Source organism: Nerophis lumbriciformis, linkage group LG10 (genome assembly GCF_033978685.3).
Source record: "Nerophis lumbriciformis linkage group LG10, RoL_Nlum_v2.1, whole genome shotgun sequence".
Lineage (NCBI taxonomy): Eukaryota > Metazoa > Chordata > Actinopteri > Syngnathiformes > Syngnathidae > Nerophis > Nerophis lumbriciformis.
In genome coordinates, this window is record NC_084557.2 from 43,230,897 (window position 1) to 43,252,087 (window position 21,191).

Sequence of the window (21,191 nt, forward strand, 5' to 3'; positions counted from 1 at the left end):
TCCACAGTGCACTTTTAATCATAGATAAGTCAATCAATTTGGACAACTTTCCCAGAAATGGATAACAGAAAATTCATATTTAGCCATTAGCCAAAAAGCCGCAGATGGCTAGCTAGCTCGTTAAATATTGGTGAGTGACGGATTTTGTGTTTTACAACTTCTTTTTACACTTGTGTGACAGTTACAAATGTTTAACATGAGCACCACAGCACAACTTCTATTAGTACTTGTATGGTTTTAATGTATTATTTTAAGCAGTAGTGAAAGGATCTGTTTGCAACTTGCTCTCAGTTACATTTTTCAAAGCCAAAACTACAAAATCCAAACCCAGTGAAGTTGGCACGTTGTGTAAATGGTAAAAAAAAAGAGAATACAATGATTTGCAAATCCTTTTCAACCTATATTCAATTGAATAGACTGCAAAGACAATATATTTAACGTTCGAACTGGTAAACTTTGTTATTTTTTGCAAATATTACCTCATTTGGAATTTGATGCCTGCAACATGTTTCAAAAAAGCTGACACAAGTGGCAAAAAAGACTGAGAAAGTTGAGGGATGCTCATCTAACACTTATTTGGAACATCTCACAGGTGAACAGGCTAATTGGGAACAAGTGGGTGCCCTGATTGGGTATAAAAGCAGCTTCCATGAGATGCTCAGTCATTCACAAACAAGGATGGGGCGAGGGTCACCACTTTGTGAACAAATTTGTGAGCAAATTGTCGAACAGCTTAAGAACAACATTTCTCAATGAGCTATTGCAAGGAATTCAGGGATTTCACCATCTACGATCCGTAATATCATTAAAAAGTTCAGAGAATCTGGAGAAATCACTGCACTTAAGCGGCAAGGCCCAAAACCAACATTGAATGCACATGACCTTCGATCACTCAGGCGGTACTGCATCAAAAAAACGACATCAGTGTGTAAAGGATATCACCACATGGACTCAGGAACACTTCAGAAAACCACTGTCAGTAACTACAGTTCGTCACTACATCTATAAATGCAAGTTAAAACTCTACTATGCAAAGCCAAAGCCATTTATCAACAACACCCAGAAACGCCACCGGCTTCGCTGGGCCCGAGCTCATCTAAGATGGACTGATGCAAAGTGGAAAAGTGTTCTGTGGTCTGACTAATCCACATTTCAAATTGTTTTTAGAAACTGTGGACGTCGTGTTCTGCGGACCAAAGAGGAAAAGAACCATCTGGACTGTTATAGGCGCAAAGTTGAAAAGCCAGCATCTGTGATGGTATGGGGGTGTATTAGTGCCCAAGACATGGGTAACTTACACATCTGTGAAGGCACCATTAATGCTGAAAGGTACATACAGGTTTTGGAGCAACATATGTGCTATCAAAGCTTATTTCAGCAAGACAATGCCAAGCCACATTCTGCATGTGTTACAACAGCGTGGCTTCATAGTAAAAGAGTGTGGGTACTAGACTGGCCTGTCTGTAGTCCAGACCTGTCTCCCGTTGAAAATGTGCGGTGCAATATGAAGCCTAAAATACCACAACAGAGACCCCGGACTGTTGAACAACTTAAGCAAGAATGGGAAATAATTCCACCTGAAAAGCTTCAAAAATTGGTCTCCTCAGTTCCCAAACGTTTACTGAGTGTTGTTAAAAGGTAACACAGTAGTAAAAATGCCCCAGTGCCAACTTTTTTGCAATGTGTTGCTGCCATCAAAATCTGACTTAATGATTATTTGCAAAAAAAAATTAAGTTTCTCAGTTGGAACATTAAGTATCTTGTCTTTGCAGTTTATTCAATTGAATATAAGATGAAAAGGATTTGCAAATCATTGTATTCTGTTTTTATTCATGATTTACAAAACGTGCCAACTTCACTGGTTTTGGATAACAAGTACACCATTGGCTGTTACCATTAGTGGTTTAACAGAACACATTTGTGTTAAAACGGTCTATATTTTTCACAATTACTAAGTTTGTTTAGTAACATTTTTTTACCGGCCTGAAAAAAATGATTGGTTTTTTTACGGCTGTCACTCACCTTGTCTCGTCAACACATACGCGCACAGAGCGTGTGCACTAAGGCTGCAGCTAACGATTATTTTTCTATCGATTAATCTATAGATTATTTTTTTCGATTAATCGGTTAATCTATAGATTATTTTTTCGATTAATCTATAGATTATTTTTCCTTTTACCGATTATTTTTTTTATTTAAAATGAAGATGAAAAAATAAATGTAGGCCAGTTTTTTCAAAAGGCATGGCTTTTATTTACAAAAAAAAAAGTATGGCCACTCAGTCAACATTGACAACAACATGACAAAATATTCTGTAACAATGTAAACATTTAAAACTTTTAACATTTAACAAAATTAAAAGTAGCTTATTTGCTTTTTAATGTGCAAATATAAAAGTAAACACCCAGTGCAATCTTAATATTCTGCAATAGTATAAAATTTCAAAAGTAAAAGTATTGCTTATTTTGCTTTAAAATTTGCAAAAATAAAGATAAAGATCCAATACAAAAAAGTGCAAAACGGAAATATTCTGTAACAGTGTAAACATTTCAACAAAAGTAAAAGTATTGCTTATTTGCTAAAATATGCAAAAATAAAGATAAACATCCAATACAAAAAAGTGCAAAACGAAATATTCTGTAACAACAGTGTAAACATTTCAACAAAAGTAAAACTTTTGCTTATTTTGCTTAATAACACAACAATGATAGTATGATTAAAGTGAAAGTTAATTGTTCGTTTGTACATAGTATACGTAATTGTTAATGTTGTAAAAGGTATTTGCACAACTAATTAACGTTAGCGTTAAAGAGGAGCGCGTCTTTGTAAACACTGAACAGGCATGCCAAACGCTCCTCTCAGAGCGAAACGGTGCTTTAGTTTATGAATTTACAACGCAGATACAAATGACACATTCATGTTTTTGTGTAATGATGACAACGTATACTCACGCGGACGATTGACTAGTTGATGGTGATGGCAAGAACGCTGCCGTTGTGCTGCTATGATAGGCCATTTCCGCTCGACACAGTGTGCATACAACAACATTATTAGCAGAGGTGGGTAGAGTAGCCAGAAATTGTACTCAAGTAAGAGTACTGTTACTTTAGAGATTTATTACTCAAGTAAAAGTAAGGAGTAGTCACCCAAATATTTACTTGAGTAAAAGTAAAAAGTATGTTGTGAAAAAACTACTCAAGTATTGAGTAACATACACACACATATCATATATATATATATATATATATATATATATATATATATATATATATATATATATATATATATATATATATGTGTATATATATATATATATACACACACACACACACACACACACACACACACACACACACACACACACACACACACACACACACACACACACATATATATATATATATATATATATATATATATATATATATATATATATACATACATTGATATATACAGTATATAATTTATATTTATTTATTTTGCCGTTTTTGTTTACATGTTAAAGGTGTTTTAATAATTATACATGCATGTTTAACATATAGATTCCTTTCTTTCATGAAGACAAGAATATAAGTTGGTGTATTACCTGATTCTGATGACTTGCATTGATTGTAATCAGGAAGCAGTGCTGGTAACATCCACGTTTTCAAATGGAGGAGAAAAAAAGTTCCTCCTTTCTGTCTAATACCACATGAAAGTGGTTGTTATTTGGCATCTTATTTGTCCACCTTCCATATTCGTTTTCATACCCTTTACAAGAAATACATTGGCGGCAAACTCCGTAGCTTGCTAGCTTGTTTGCGCTGGCTTTCGGAGACTCTTATTTTGAAAGTGCAGGCGCGATGGAGCGGGACTTTTATTGTGAAGACAGGAACTGTGCAGTCAGTCTTTACGGTTGAAATAAAAAAAGGGTCTTTTTTCCTTCACACTTTTGATTGATTGATTGGAACTTTTATTAGTAGATTGCACAGTACAGTGCATATTCCGTACAATTGACCACTAAATGGTAACACCCGAAGTTAGCTTGGAGCCAGTCAGGTCATGTGACCCCTGGCTCTGTTTGATTGGTCCAACGTCACCAGTGACTACATCTGATTGGTGGAACGAAGTGAAACGTCACCAGTAAGGCAGGCACTTTGAAGGTCTGTCTGACAGACCAAAACAAACAAAGCGTGCATTAACAGATCGATAAAAATTAGTAGCGAGCTGAATGTAGATAAAAGTAGCGGAGTAAAAGTAGCGTTTCTTCTTAGGCCGTTTATTGAAATACTCCCACACTTTTGACGACTTTTGGCGTGCTTTTTTCCCCTCGCTCGCACCGCTCGCATCGTCTGCTTTGCGCTCCGCCATGACGGTAGTGTGACGTAAATATGCGACGCGTCGACGAACAAAGACGTCCTCGACGTATTTACGTAACCGATGACGTCGACTACGTCGACGCGTCGTTTCAGCCCTAGTGTGCACACACACAAAAACAGTCTAAGAGAAGCAACGAACAATTTGCAGCCATGTTATGATAGAATATTCACTCAATGACAGCTCAAATTAACTATACAAATCGCTATTATTAACTAACACCCAAAGCTAATGTGCGTGCATGTGTTCCGTACGTACGGAGTTACGTCATTACGTCTTAGAAGCCGGAAGAGGGCGAAAAAGTGCAGTTTTCCTTTAAGAATGCTAATGTTGGATAAAACATGTGCATTAATTAAAGGTATTACATTTATTTGGTTATGTGGTTTTCGTCCTGGTCGTGGAACTGTGGACCAGCTCTATACTCTCAGCAGGGTCCTTGAGGGTGCATGGGAGTTTGCCCAACCAGTCTACATGTGCTTTGTGGACTTGGAGAAGGCATTCGACCGTGTACCCCGGAAAGTCCTGTGGGGAGTGCTCAGAGAGTATGGGGTAACGGACTGTCTGATTGTGGCAGTCCGCTCCCTGTATGATCAGTGTCAGAGCTTGGTCCGCATTGCCGGCAGTAAGTCGGACACGTTTCCAGTGAGGATTGGACTCCACCAAGGCGCAGTCAGGGCGTTGAGCGGATCCGGTTTGGTGGCTGCAGGATTAGGTCTCTGCTTTTTGGAGATGATGTGGTCCTGATGGCTTCACCTGGCCAGGATCTTCAGCTCTCACTGGATCGGTTCGCAGCCGAGTGTGAAGCGACTGGGATGAGAATCAGCACCTCCAAGTCCGAGTCCATGGTTCTCGCCCGGAAAAGGGTGGAGTGCCATCTCCGGGTTGGGGAGGAGACCCTTCCCCAAGTGGAGGAGTTCAAGTACCTTGGAGTCTTGTTCACGAGTGAGGGAAGAGTGGATCGTGAGATCGACAGGCGGATCGGTGTGGTGTCTTCAGTAATGCGGACGCTGTATCGATCCGTTGTGGTGAAGAAGGAGCTGAGCCGGAAGGCAAAGCTCTCAATTTAGCGGTCGATCTACGTTCCCATCCTCACCTATGGTCATGAGCTTTAGGCTATGACTGAAAGGACAAGATCACGGGTATTAGCGGCCGAAATGAGTTTCCTCCGCCGGGTGGCGGGTCTCTCCCTTAGAGATAGGGTGAGAAGCTCTGTCATCCGTGAGGAGCTCAAACTAAAGCCGCTGCTCCTCCACATGGAGAGGAGCAAGATGAGGTGGTTCGCGCATCTGGTCAGGATGCCACCCGAGGTGTTTTGGGCACGTCCGACCAGTAGGAGGCCACGGGGAAGATCCAGGACACGTTGGGAAGACTATGTCTCCTGGCTGGCCTGGGAACGCTTCGGTATCCGGTTTGGTGGCTGCAGGATTAGGTCTCTGCTTTTTGCAGATGATGTGGTCCTGATGGCTTCATCTGGCCAGGATCTTCAGCTCTCACTGGATCGGTTCGCAGCCGAGTGTGAAGCGACTGGGATGAGAATCAGCACCTGCAAGTCCGAGTCCATGGTTCTCGCCCGGAAAAGGGTGGCGTGCCATCTCCGGGTTGGGGAGGAGACCCTTCCCCAAGTGGAGGAGTTCAAGTACCTCGGAGTCTTGTTCACGAGTGAGGGAAGAGTGGATCGTGAGATCGACAGGCGGATTGGTGCGGCGTCTTCAGTAATACGGACGCTGTATCGATCCGTTGTGGTGAAGAAGGAGCTGAGCCGGAAGGCAAAGCTCTCAATTTACTGGTCGAGCTACGTTCCCATCCTCACCTATGGTCATGAGCTTTAGGCTATGACTGAAAGGACAAGATCACGGGTATTAGCGGCCGAAATGAGTTTCCTCCGCCGGGTGGCGGGTCTCTCCCTTAGAGATAGGGTGAGAAGCTCTGTCATCCGTGAGGAGCTCAAACTAAAGCCGCTGCTCCTCCACATGGAGAGGAGCAAGATGAGGTGGTTCGCGCATCTGGTCAGGATGCCACCCGAGGTGTTTCGGGCACGTCCGACCAGTAGGAGGCCACGGGGAAGACCCAGGACACGTTGGGAAGACTATGTCTCCCGGCTGGCCTGGGAACGCCTCGGGATCCCCCGGGAGGATCTGGACGAAGTGGCTGGGGAGAGGGAAGTCTGGGCTTCCCTGCTTAGGCTGCTGCCCCCGCAACCCGACCTCGGATAAACGGAAGAAGATGGATGGATGGATGGACATTTATTTCACACCCTCCCGGATTTTCCGGGAGACTCCCGAAATTCAGCACCTCTCCCGAAAACCTCCCGGGACAAATTTTCTCCTGAAAATCTCCCGAAATTCAAGCGGACTCAGGTCCATGCGGACCTGAGTCCGCTTTCCCACAAAATAAACAGCGTACCTGCCCAATCACGTTATAACTGTAGAATGATAGAGGGCGAGTTCTTGGTTTCTTATGTGGGTTTATTGTTAGGCAGTTTCATTAACGTCCTCCCAGACCCAGCGCGGCAACAACACACAACAACAGCAGTCACGTCTACCGTAAAGCAGTTCGTCTGCCGTAAACAGCAATGTTGTGACACTCTTAAACAGGACAATACTGCCATCTAGTGCATTTGATGAAAGCACTTTTGTGCGTGCCACACATCAATGCATCATCAGCATGGTTAAAAAAATTGTTACAGAGAATAGAACAAGGATGGACAATTCAACCTTTAACTCAACAATGAGTAGATGAGTGTTATCTGTGTGTATATGTGTAAATAAATGAACACTGAAATTCAAGTATTTATTTTATATATATATATATATAATAAAAGAAATATATATTTATAGCTAGAATTCACTGAAAGTCAAGTATTACTTGTATATATGTATATAATATGAAATACTTGACTTAGTGAATTATAGCTGTAAATATACTCCTCCCCTCTTAACCACGCCCCCAACCACACCCCGCCCCCAACCACGCCCCCCCCCCCTCCCGAAATCGGAGGTCTCAAGGTTGGCAAGTATGATTTATTTGGAACCGCCAAATTATATTTTGAATATTTTCAATGAGCTTGAGGTTCCATCCATTGTACCATGAGTATTTGCATTATTTTACAGTTTTTTGTAAAGACAAACATCCGCTTACAATGGAGCGTACTTCTTTATGAAACGAAGAAAAAAAAGTGCCAGCTCGCCCTGCAGCAACCGCACAGCTTTAGCGAGCTGATATCAGCAGTACCAGGTTACCAGCATCACTCAAGCATGACCGTTCCGCTTTCATACTGCGGCTTTGAGCAAATGATGAACTGTGAAATGATTGCTATGTTTCATTATTATAATGGAGAAGCTGGAGCAGGGACAAGAGAGGGAACGATAAAGAGGCCGGCAAAAAATAAACAAAAAAAAAACTTTTATGGGCACCCTTCTTGTGTAAAACAAACTAGAGATATTAATCTGTACACTGTGCATGTACACACACACATAGCAATCTGCCTTATCCCCCTTCCGCTATTGTTACAGGACAGTAATCAATTATCTCAGTATGATGTCATGGTGCCTACCCTCCCCCAAACAAGCACAGCCCACTTCCATCTATCTGTACACTTCAAGTGCACATTGCATCAAGAGTCCAGAAGCAAAAGGACATGCAGGGACAGAATGCATGGATGTTAGATTTGAACATGAGGCTTATTCAAAGGCGTTGACACGATGCAAACTGCAAAGAGGCATTTATACACACATATGCATGCATATGCTGCATTATCTCATAGAGCCGTGATTTGATTAGTGCCAAATGAATCCCTGGGCTTGATCACACCGAGTCATCTGGTCTGCGTCCTCAATAGCGGTATAATTAAATGAGAGACAGTAATGAAGAGCTATGAATGGGAACATCAAGGGCAAAGTGAGCTCTTTATTTCGGGCCCGCCTCTCTTTAAAAGGTCCTTAGCTCGGCATAAACAAGGCTTCCATATGAGGTCATCGCTGTGACAAAGGCCAGATTTTTAAAAGGGTGCAATGACGTCTTCACAGGAAACACATAAAAAGTGCCCTGCTTTCTCCCAGTTGTTTACAAAACCCAAAACCAGTGAAGTCTGCACGTTGTGTAAATGGTAAATAAAAACAGAATACAATGATTTGCAAATCCTTTTCAACTTATATTCAATTGAATGCACTGCAAAGACAAGATACTTACGTTGTTATTTTTTGCCAATTGGAGCTCTTTTGGAATTTGATGCCTGCAATATGTTTAAAAAAAGCCGGCACAAGCGGTGAAAGTTGAGGAATGCTCATCAAACATTTATTTGGAATATCCCACAGGTGAACAGGCTAATTGGGAACAGGTGGGCGCCATGATTGGGTATAAAAGCAGCTTCCATGAAATGCTCAGTCATTCACAAACAAGGACGGGATGAGGGTCACCACTTTGTCAACAAATGTGTGAGCAAATTGGCCAACAGTTTAAGTACAACATTTCTCAACCAGCTATTGCAAGGAATTTAGGGATTTCACCATCTACGGTCAGTAATGTCATCAAAAGGTTCAGAGAATCTGGATAAATCATAAATCAATGCACGTAAGCGACAATGCCGTGACCTTCGATCACTCAGGCGGTACTGCATCAAAAAACGACATTAGTGTGTAAAGGATATCACCACATGGGCTCAGGAACACTTCAGAAAACCACTGTCAGTAACTACAGTTGGTCGCTACATCTGTAAGTGCAAGTTAAAACTACTATGCAAAGCAAAAGCCATTGATCAACAACACCCAGAAACGTTGCCTGCTTCACTGGGCCCGAACTCATCTAAGATGGACTGATGCAAAGAGGAAAAGGGTTCTGTGGTCTGACAATCCACATTTCAAATAGTTTTTGGAAACTGTGGACGTTGTATCCTCCAGACCAAAGAGGAAAAGAACCATCCGGACTGTTCTAGGCGCAAAGTTCAAAAGCCAGCATCTGTGATGGTATGGGGGTGTATTAGTGCCCAAAGCATGGGTAACTTACACATCTGTGAAGGCACCATTAATGCTGAAAAGTACATACGGGTTTTGGAGCAACATATGTTGCTATCTAAGCAATGTCTTGTTCATGGACGCCCCTGCTTATTTCAGCAAGACAATGCCAAGCCACGTGTTACAACAGCGTGGATTGTAGTATAAGAGTCCGGGTACTAGACTGGCCTGCCTGTAGTCCAGACCTGTCTCCCATTGAAAATGTGTGGCGCATTATGAAGCCTAAAATACCACAACAGAGACCCCCGGACTGTCGAACAACTTAAGCTGTACATCAAGCAAGAATGGGAAAGAATTCCACCTGAAAAGCTTAAAAAATGTGTCTCCTCACATCCCAAACGTTTACTGAGTGTTGTTAAAAGGAAAGGCCATGTAACACAGTGGTACAAATGCGCCTGTGACAACTTTTTTGCAATGTGTTGCTGCTATTAGATTCTAAGTTAATGATTATTTGCAAAAATAATAACAATAATAATAAGTTTCTCAGTTCCAACATTAAATATCTTGTATTGGCAGTCTATTCAATTGAATATAGGTTAAAAAGGATGTGCAAATCAGAGTACCGTATTTTTCGGAGTATAAGTCGCTACGCAGTATAATGCATAATAAAGAAGGAAAAAAAACATATATAAGTCGCACTGAAGTATAAGTCGCATTTTTTTGGGGAAATTTATTTGATAAAAGCCAACACCAAGAATAGACATTTGAAAGGCAATTTAAAATAAATAAAGAATAGTGAACAACAGGCTGAATAAGTGTACGTTATATGAGGCATAAATAACCAACTGAGAACGTGCCTGGTATGTTAACGTAACATATTATGGTAAGAGTCATTCAAATAACTATAACATATAGAACATGCTATACGTTTACCAAACAATCTGTCACTCCTAATCGCTAAATCCCATGAAATCTTATACGTCTAGTCCAGGGGTCGGCAACCTTTACCATTCAAAGAGCCATTTTGACCAGTTTCACAAATTAAAGAAAACAATGGGAGCCACAAAAATCTTTTGTAATTTAAAATGAAATAACATTGCATACAAAGTTTTTTTTGGCTTTGTGATATGCTTAAACCAAGGGTCTCAGACACACGGCCCACACCTTAATTTGAAAATTGAATGTTAGTGCGGCCCGCGAGTTTTATATGAGTGGCGCTTGATAGCGTCATACTTGTCAACCCTCCCGATTTTTCCGACAGACTACGAAATACGAGGCAACTATTCTTTCGAACGTGCCGTGGTGGTACAGCATTAAGCACCCACTACAACCAGCGTGCCGATCTAATCACACGTTGTATGGGGCTTCTGCTTGCTCACGTATGCGACAGCAAGGCATACTTGATCAACAACCACACAGGTTAAACTGACGGTGGCGGTATAAAAAACTTTAACACTCTTACTAATAATGCGCCACACTGTGAACCCACACCAAACAAGAATGACAAACACATTTCGGGAGAACATCTGCACCGTAACACAACATAAACACAACAGAACAAATACCCAGAATTCCATGCAGCCCTGACTCTTCCGGGCTACATTATACACCCCCGCTACCAAACCCCGCCCACTTCAACCGACGCACGGAGGGGTGGGGGGGGGGGTTTGGTGGTAGCAGGGGTGTATAATGTAGCCCGAAAGAGTCAGGGCTGCATGGGATTCTGGGTATTTGTTCTGTTGTGTTTATGGTGTGTTAAGCTGCGCAGATGTTCTCCCAAAATGTGTTTGTCATTCTTGTTTGGTTTTGGTTCAAAGTGTGGCGCATTATTAGTAAGAGTCTTAAAGTTGTTTTATATGGCCACCGTCAGTGTAACCTGTGTGGTTGTTGACCAAGTATGCATTGCTGTCACTTACGCGTGCAAGTAGATGATGCATATAACAAAAGGCTGGGCTGGCACGCTATTTGTACAGATTGTAGAGGGCGCTAAATGCTGTACAATCATGGCACGCCCTTATTATTATTGTTAGGGTGAAGATCGGAGGATATTAATCCCGGGAGTTTTCTGCGAGAGGCACCGAAAATCGGGAGAGTCGTCAAGTATGCAGCTGAGCTGCATCAGAGTGATCAAAGAGCCGCATGCAGCTCCGGAGCCGCGGGTTGCCGACCCCTGGTCTAGTCTCTTACGTGAATGAGCTAAATAATATTATTTGATATTTTGCGGTAATGTGTTAATAATTTCACACATAAGTCGCTCCTGAGTATAAGTCGCACCCCCGGCCAAACTATGAAAAAAAACTGCGACTTATAGTCCGAAAAATACGGTATTCTGTTTTTATTTACCATTTACACAATGTGCCAACTTCACCAATTTTGGGTTTTGTACATTGTTTGGCGTAACAGTAGTACCAGTTTTGAACTCACCCCTCTTTTAGTTACAATTCCATCAAGTAAATGTATCCCTATGTGTTTTGGTGATGCATTTTGGATTAGCTGTATCAAAACCTAAAATGTTGACTGGAGCCCTAGACTGCTTATTTACAGATAGATAAAAATCATAGGTTTTAAATAATCTCTTCTAGTCTCATCTTCACTTGATCTGCATTTAATTTTGTATTTTAGGGTGTCCATCAGAGTACCGTATTTTCCGCACTATAAGGTGCACCTAAAAACCTCCAATTTTAACAAAAGCTGACAGTGCGCCTTATAATCCGGTGCGCCTTATATATGGACCAATATTGAGCCACAACAGGTGTCGCAACTACGGGATGCATAACGTAACCCCAGCCTCTACTGTAGCGTCTATTCTATGCGCCTTATAATGTGGTGCGCCTTATATATGAACAACGTTTTAAAATAGGCCATTCATTGAAGGTGCGCCTTATAATCCGGTGCACCTTATAGTGCGGAAAATACGGTACATTTTTCCTCTGAGCTAGCTCAGACATGCTCCTTTTGTAACTCTCAAAGCAGGGCCAATCCAAAAGCAGAGCGCATCCTCGGTGTGCCTAACTCCATTTTGAAGCAATACAATCATAGTCCTGCACACAATTATCAGGGTGCAAAATTGATGCTGTCACACATCTGAAGAAATGATGAGCCACCCACATTTTCCAAATTTGAAACAAGACATGTTCAATCTCATCTTGATAGCAGGTGGGGAATGATACTATCCATTGTTATCTGCTCCAATATCTGATGACGTATATTAGCTGGAGACATGTTATTGATCTCTTAAGACTACATATGTGTCAGACAGAGGTTGTATGTAATTACAACATGGAACGCGATATTGAACAGGAAATATATTGGAATCCATGTTGGGAATGCAGTTTTTTTTGTTGGTTACAGTGATATCTTTAAGGCTGTTTTCAAATAGTTGAAAATTCAACTTTCAACCTCAAAGTCGATGAAAAGGCAAGTACGGCGGGTGTATGAGCACATTTTTCTTGTGTGTAAACTAAAGCTGTCAAACGACTCAAACATTTAATTGCGATTAATTGCATTGTTCATACTTAACTCAAAATTAATGGCGATTAATTATTCACAGATAGATAAAATTGTAATAATTATTAATATTATTAATAAGTGTACCGTTAACAGATGAGTTTTGGACAATTCGTTTTAATTAAATATTTTTTTTTTAAACATTATGCTTTTTTTAATCACACTTTTAATTACAATACAACAAATGACCTGCAAGTGCGTTTGGTGTCTTGACAGATTTTGTCTGTCATGTCAGCCTTCTTCATAGCGATTGCTGCTTCCCGGTGTCTAAAAACTACAAACCCTGTTTCCATATGAGTTGGGAAATTGTGTTCGATGTAAATATAAACGGAATACAATGATTTGCAAATCCTTTTCAACCCATATTCAGTTGAATGCACTACAAAGACAAGATATTTGACGTTCAAACTCATAAACTTTTTTTTTTTTTTGCAAATAATAATTAACTTAGAATTTCATGGCTGCAACACGTGCCAAAGTAGTTGGGAAAGGGCATGTTCACCACTGTGTTACATGGCCTTTCCTTTTAACGACACTCAGTAAACGTTTGGGAACTGAGGAGACACATTTTTTAAGCTTCGCAGGTGGAATTATTTGCCATTCTTGCTTAATGTACAGCTTAAGTTGTTCAACGTTGTGGTATTTTAGGCTTCATAATGCGCCACACATTTTCAATGGGAGACAGGTCTGGACTACAGGCAGGCCAGTCTAGTACCCGCACTCTTTTACTATGAAGCCACATTGATGTGACACGTGGCTTGGCATTGTCTTGCTGAAATAAGCAGGGGCGTCCATGGTAACGTTGCTTGGATGGCAACATATGTTGCTCCAAAACCTGTATGTACCTTTCAGCATTAATGGTGCCTTCACAGATGTGTAAGTTACCCATGTCTTGGGCACTAATACACCCCCATACCATCACACATGCTGGCTTTTCAACTTTGCGCCTATAACAATCCGGATGGTTCTTTTCCTCTTTGGTCCGGAGGACACGACGTCCACAGTTTCCAAAAACAATTTGAAATGTGGACTCGTCAGACCACAGAACACTTTTCCACTTTGTATCAGTCCATCTTAGATGAGCTCAGGCCCAGCAAAGCCGACGGCGTTTCTGGGTGTTGTTGATAAACGGTTTTCGCCTTGCATAGGAGAGTTTTAACTTGCACTTACAGATGTAGCGACCAACTGTAGTTACTGACAGTGGGTTTCTGAAGTGTTCCTGAGCCCATGTGGTGATATCCTTTCCACACTGATGTTGCTTATTGATGCAGTACAGCCTGAGGGATCGAAGGTCACGGGCTTAGCTGCTTACGTGCAGTGATTTCTCCAGATTCTCTGAACCCTTTGATGATATTACGGACCGTAGATGGTGAAATCCCTAAATTCCTTGCAATAGCTGGTTGAGAAAGGCTTTTCTTAAACTGTTCAACAATTTGCTCACGCATTTGTTGACAAAGTGGTGACCCTCGCCCCATCCTTGTTTGTGAATGACTGAGCATTTCATGGAATCTATTTTTATACCCAATCATGGCACCCACCTGTTCCCAATTTGCCTGTTCACCAATTAAGTGTTTGATGAGCATTCCTCAACTTTATCATTATTTATTGCCACCTTTCCCAACTTCTTTGTCACGTGTTGCTGGCATCAAATTCTAAAGTTAATGACTATTTGCAAAAAAAATAAATGTTTATCAGTTTGAACATCAAATATGTTGTCTTAGTAGCATATTCAACTGAATATGGGTTGAAAACGATTCGCAAATCATTTTATTCCGTTTATATTTACATCTAACACAATTTCCCAACTCATATGGAAACGGGGTTTGTATAAAAACGAGATGAAAATGCTGACAGAAACAAAATCCAATCATATTTAATTTAGTCTTATTGATTAGGTGGGACAAGTACGGAATATATCCAATCACAGCTATATAGCTGCTACTTAAGAGGGGTGTGGGTTAGTTGTAAAGGACAGCCACTCAAATGATTTTCATTTTGAGATGAGGAAGTCGCGGCCAAAACCAGAACCAAAATATGTCGCTTTAACATGTTTCACATCCTAACAAGTGTACAACTTGGAGAAAATAAAGAGGACACATATTTAATTTTTACTGCAATGACGCCATCAGCAGGCGAGTCATCGATCGTGACATCTACACCACGGAAAAGGCTGTCCGTGCCCTCTTCAAATGAGGATGTTGTTGTTCTGGATAAGCTTGCCAGTTGTGTGGAATAGAGAGTTATTGTTAATCAGTTTGAAGTGCACAAATGCAGCGTGAAGAGGTTGGTGCATGCTTTCTTTTTTGCCTAATATACTTGCTTCTCTTCCATCTCATTTGTATTTGTTCGGGTCCCAATAAAGATGGCTTTCTAAATAAATGTATTTTTTTCCTCCCATTGATACACTACAAAATGTTCCGTTGTTTTACTTTGTGTAGCAAATAAACAGTCTCCTCTTCATTCTAGTTGTTGCTATATTTTTAGCAAACGGGATATGTTTCCGGGTTATATCCCGCGCGTTGAGACACGAAGGGTCCCTTGCGGCGGCACACACTCACTTGAGTGATCTGGTTTTCAATCGCATAATTTAGGTGTTTTAGTCCGTCTTTTCAAAAGCCAAACACGATCAGATTAAGGTGTTTCAATGGCTTGAAGGATGCTTCTTTTGAGCTGAAAAATCAGACTGATTTAATGCGTAGAAACGTAGCGTGACAAACGTACTTCTGAGGGCATTGTAGTAAGTGCTCTCAGCCATACTAGACCACAAGAAAGTGTGTTGAAAGTAGATTAAAATCATCATAAATTCAAGATGATTTTATTGATTTAGTATAACCTTGACTATTTTGATCAACAACTTTTATGGTTTATTCATTCTAAAATAAACATCAGTCAACACTATATACCAGTATTACACCATTTTATTAAAGGGGAACATTATCACAATTTCAGAAGGGTTAAAACCATTAAAAATCAGTTCCCAGTGGCTTATTTTATTTTTCGAAGTTTTTTTCAAAATTTTACCCATCACGCAATATCCCTAAAAAAAGCTTCAAAGTGCCTGATTTTAACCATCGTTATATACACCCGTCCATTTTCCTGTGACGTCACATAGTGATGCCAATACAAACAAACATGGCGCATAGAACAGCAAGCTATAGCGACATTAGCTCAGATTCAGACTCAGATTTCAGCGGTTTAAGCGATTCAACAGATTAGGCATGTATTGAAACGGATGGTTGTAGTGTGGAGGCAGGTAGCCAAAACGAAATTGAAGAAGAAACTGAAGCTATTGAGCCATATCGGTTTGAACCGTATGCAAGCGAAACCGACGAAAACGACACGACAGCCAGCGACACGGGAGAAAGCGGCGATCGCCTTCTAACCAACGATTGGTATGTGTTTGTTTGGCATTAAAGGAAACTAACAACTATGAACTAGGTTCTAGGTTTACAGCATATGAAATACATTTGGCAACAACATGCACTTTGAGAGTGCAGACAGCCCAATTTTCATCAATTAATATATTCTGTAGACATACCCTCATCTGCGCTCTTTTCCTGAAAGCTGATCTGTCCAGTTTTGGAGTTGATGTCAGCAGGCCAGGGAAGCTAGGGTCGATATTCTTCTCTTGATCATCTTCGGTGGCATAAGGGACGGTGTGAGCCAAGACATCCAGGGGGTTTAGCTCGCTCGTCTGCGGGAACAAACTGCCGCCATTGCTTGCCGTGCTACCGAGGTCCTTTGTCCCTGAATTGCTCACACACTCCGGCAGATTCAATGGGGGTCTGGCGGCAGATTTTTTTGACTTTATCGTTGGAAATGCATCTGCTTTGAGTGTCACAGGATATCCACACATTCTTGCCATCTCTGTCGTAGCATAGCTTTCGTCGGTAAAGTGTGCGGAACAAATGTCCAATTTCTTGCCACTTTCGCATCTTTGGGCCACTGGTGCAACTTGAATCCGTCCCTGTTCGTGTTGTTACACCCTCCGACAACACACCGAGGAGGCACGATGTCTCCAAGGTACGGAAAACAGTCGAAAAAACGGAAAATAACAGAGCTGATTTGACTCGGTGTTTGAGAAAATGGCGGATTGCTTCCCGATGTGACGCCACGTTGTGACGTCATCGCTCCGAGAGCGAATATTAGAAAGACGTTTATTTCGCCAAAATTCACCCATTTAGAGTTCGGAAATCGGTTAAAAAAATATATGGTCTTTTTTCTGCAACATCAAGGTATATATTGACGCTTACATAGGTCTGGTGATAATGTTCCCCTTTAATATGATCAAAATGAATAATACTCACAATTCATATTATGTCTTTGCAAATGTCTGAGATATATTGTTCATTAGAATGTTCTAGATTTTGCTTGTTAGCATTCTTTAGAATGGTGTAAAGGATTGCTTCATCTTGCTTTGTTCATCAAACTCACAGAATAAACAAAATAATAAAAGTTAAAGTTAAAGTACCACTGATAGTCACACACTCTTTACTAAAATTACTCTCTGCATATGACCCATCACCTTGTTCTACCCCCTGGGAGGTGAGGGGAACAGTGAGCAGCAGCGGTGTCCACACTCGGGAATCATTTTGGTGATTTAACGCCCAATTCCAACCCTTGGTGCTGAGATAATGGGTCCGATTTTTATAGTCTGTGGCAGTGCTTTTCAACCATTTTTCAGTGATGTACCCCCTGTTTAATTTTTTTTTATTCAAGTATCCCCTAATCTGAGCAAAGCATTTTTGGTTGAAAAAAAGAGATAAAGAAGTAAAATACAGCACTATGTCATCAGTTTCTGATTTATTAAATTGTATAACAGTGCAAAATATTGCTCATTTGTAGTGGTCTTTCTTGAACTATTTGGAAAAAAAGATAGGTTTTTATTTATATTTATAAAGGATTTTTTAATTGTTGCTATTTTTAGAATATTTAAAAAAAATCTCACGTACCCCTTAGCATACCTTCAAGTACCCCCAGGGGTACGCGTACCCCCATTTGAGAACCACTGATCCATGGTATGACAGGGTGTGGTATGAAATCACGACCTACCGATCTCAGGGCGGACACCCTAACCACAAGGCCACTGAGCAGGCTTTAATAATATAATAATATAATAATCAAACAGAATAATAAAACAAGCAATAGTGACTTTTTCCTCTTATATTTTTAACACATTTTTCTCTACTTCTCCCGCTAAACTATACCCATGTAGCGAATGAACATCCACTTAAACTCAAAATTTGGCCAGGACGTTAATAATTGTATATATCATATTTAGGCCTGTCAAAATTAATGAGTTAGCTCATGTGATTCGTCACAAATATATATTGCATTAATCATGTACATACAAATCATCATGCAATTTATTTTGACTGAACACACTTTTTTTTACGTTAAACACGATACTGTTTAGTGATCAGATCAATGCATGCATACATCAGTACGTCAGCCTGAAAGAACTTTAGAGAAAACTGTTACCAAATTACTGCTACCCAGTTTGAAATAAAATGTTTAAAAAACGTTCCTGCATGGCATTCTGACAATACAATTGCATTTGTGTACACATATTGGGGTATTTCCTTAAGATAATTTTAATTATGCATGTGAGTAATCACCTGTGATTAATCATGATTAATCCAAATTCCGAAATATGGTTACCGTATTTTTCGGACTATAAGTCGCAGTTTTTTTCATAGTTTGGCCGGGGCTGCGACTTATACTCAGGAGCGACTTATGTGTGAAATTATTAACACATTACCGTAAAATATCAAATATTATTATTTAGCTCATTCACGTAAGAGACTAGACGTATAAGATTTCATGGGATTTAGTGATTAGGAGTGACAGATTGTTTGGTAAACCTATAGCATGTTCTATATATTATAGTTATTTGAATGACTCTTACCATAATATGTTACGTTAACATACCAGGCACGTTCTCAGTTGGTTATTTATGGCTCATATAACGTACACTTATTCAGCCTGTTGTTCACTATTCTTTATTTATTTTAAATTGCCTTTCAAATGTCTATTCTTGGTGTTGGGTTTTATCAAATACATTTCCCCCCAAAATGCGACTTATATATGTTTTTTCCCTTCTTTATTATGCATTTTCGGCAGGTGCGACTTATACTCCGGTGCGACTTATACTCCGAAAAATACGGTAATCTGATTTTAAAAATAGCCCTAATTGTATTATATTTTTCAGGCAGGTTAATTGACAGGTGGGACACTTTGTGATTGGTTAGAACAGGTTAAAAAATGTTTTTGTTTTTGTTTTAGAGTCTATCTTGCTGCTGTCAAGACAAATTATGTACAGCAACTCTCAGTTGTTGCCACAGGAGATCCTCACTTGTTCGCCTGAAATATTAATGCATCCAGACGCAGGAAGCTTAATCAATATTAGCCAGGGCTCACACATGCATGCACAGATGCACACACTCTGACTGGATAAACCCTCGTTAATAATTCACGTGAGTTCAAACTCTGAACGTGTCAGCTTGAATACAAATGCTGTTGGCTTGAAAAATTACCTTGCTTAAAGGGGAACATTATCACAATTTCAGAAGGGTTAAAACCATTAAAAATCAGTTCCCAGTGGCTTATTTTATTTTTCGAAGTTCTTTTCAAAATTTTACCCATCACGCAATATCCCTAAAAAAAGCTTCAAAGTGCCTGATTTTAACCATCGTTATATACACCCGTCCATTTTCCTGTGACGTCACATAGTGATGCCAATACAAACAAACGTGGCGGATAGAACAGCAAGGTATAGCGACATTAGCTCGGATTCAGACTCGGATTTCAGCGACTTAAGCGAGTCAACAGATTACGCATGTATTGAAACGGATGGTTGTAGTGTGGAGGCAGGTAGCGAAAACGAAATTGAAGAAGAAACTGAAGCTATTGAGCCATATCGGTTTGAAACGTATGCAAGCGAAACCGACGAAAACGACACGACAGCCAGCGACACGGGAGAAAGCGAGGGCGAATTCGGCGATCGCCTTCTAACCAACGATTGGTATGTGTTTGTTTGGCATTAAAGGAAACTAACAACTATGAACTAGGTTTACAGCATATGAAATACATTTGGCAACAACATGCACTTTGAGAGTGCAGACAGCCCATTTCAGAACATATATTTTTCCACGATTTCAGCACTCAGGTTAACCATACCTAAATAGACACAAAATACTGCATTACACAAGACTACCCGAATGTACTCGAATGATTGAAAAAAATTAATGTTTTTATGCAAAATTATTGGTAAACACAGTTTATGTATAATAATGTATGTAAAACCACGAGTAATGAATAAAGTTTTCATCAATTAATATATTCTGTAGACATACCCTCATCCGCTCTCTTTTCCTGAAAGCTGATCTGTCCAGTTTTGGAGTTGATGTCAGCAGGCCAGGGAAGCGTTGTCCCTGAATAGCTCACACACTCCGGCAGATTCAATGGGGGTCTGGCGGCAGATTTCTTTGACTTTATCGTTGGAAATGCATCTGCTCTGAGTGTCGCAGGATATCCACACATTCTTGCCATCTCTGTCGTAGCATAGCTTTCGTCGGTAAAGTGTGCGGAACCAACGACTGACCATTTCGTCGGCTTTCCCCACACCCTCGTATTTTGAACAAATTTCGTCCAATTTCTTGCCACTTTCGCATCTTTGGGCCACTGGTGCAACTTGAATCCGTCCCTGTTCGTGTTGCTACACCCTCTGACAACACACCGACGAAAGTGAGTAAATGGCTTCCCGATGTGACGTCACGTTCCGAGAGCGAATAATAGAAAGGCGTTTAATTCGCCAAAATTCACCCATTTAGAGTTCGGAAATCGGTTAAAAAAATATATGGTCTTTTTTCTGCAACATCAAGGTATATATTGACGCTTACATAGGTCTGGTGATAATGTTCCCCTTTAAAAATTAGTTATTCGTCTTTCGTCGGCCTTGATTACTTCACTGATGTTCAGTGCTTTACATTTGTTGTTGCAATGACAGTGAAAAGTTGTAACACTGGGCTGGCTAAAAAAGCAACTAAAACGAGTGACAGCCAGGCAGTTTGTCAGTCTTGACAATAATTCACTCTGTAAGGTAACGCCTAATTGCTGATGCAAACATATGCAGCAAGGGGCTTAAATGGAATCCAGGGGCACAAACTGTCTCTTGAAATGATGGTGTCCAACCAGCTGAAGTACAGGTTTTTGGAGGTAAGTATAGTAGGGTGACGATAACTAACTAGACCTTGTTTTGCGGAAATTAGCCCACTTCAACCCATTTTCCCCCTTCTATCCTTGCCCTCATCACTCACAGTTGCCCTTTCACCTTCCTCTCGCTGCTCTCTCCATCATTCTTTCTCTACCCCTCCCCTG

At 40.6% G+C, this 21,191-nt stretch overlaps 1 protein-coding gene across 1 annotated transcript in view; it reads right to left on the bottom strand.

The window, feature by feature from the left end:
• The window catches only part of frmd4a (FERM domain containing 4A), a 458,149-nt gene that overhangs the window by 435,862 nt on the left and 1,096 nt on the right, over nt 1-21,191 (bottom strand). The window lies entirely within an intron of this gene.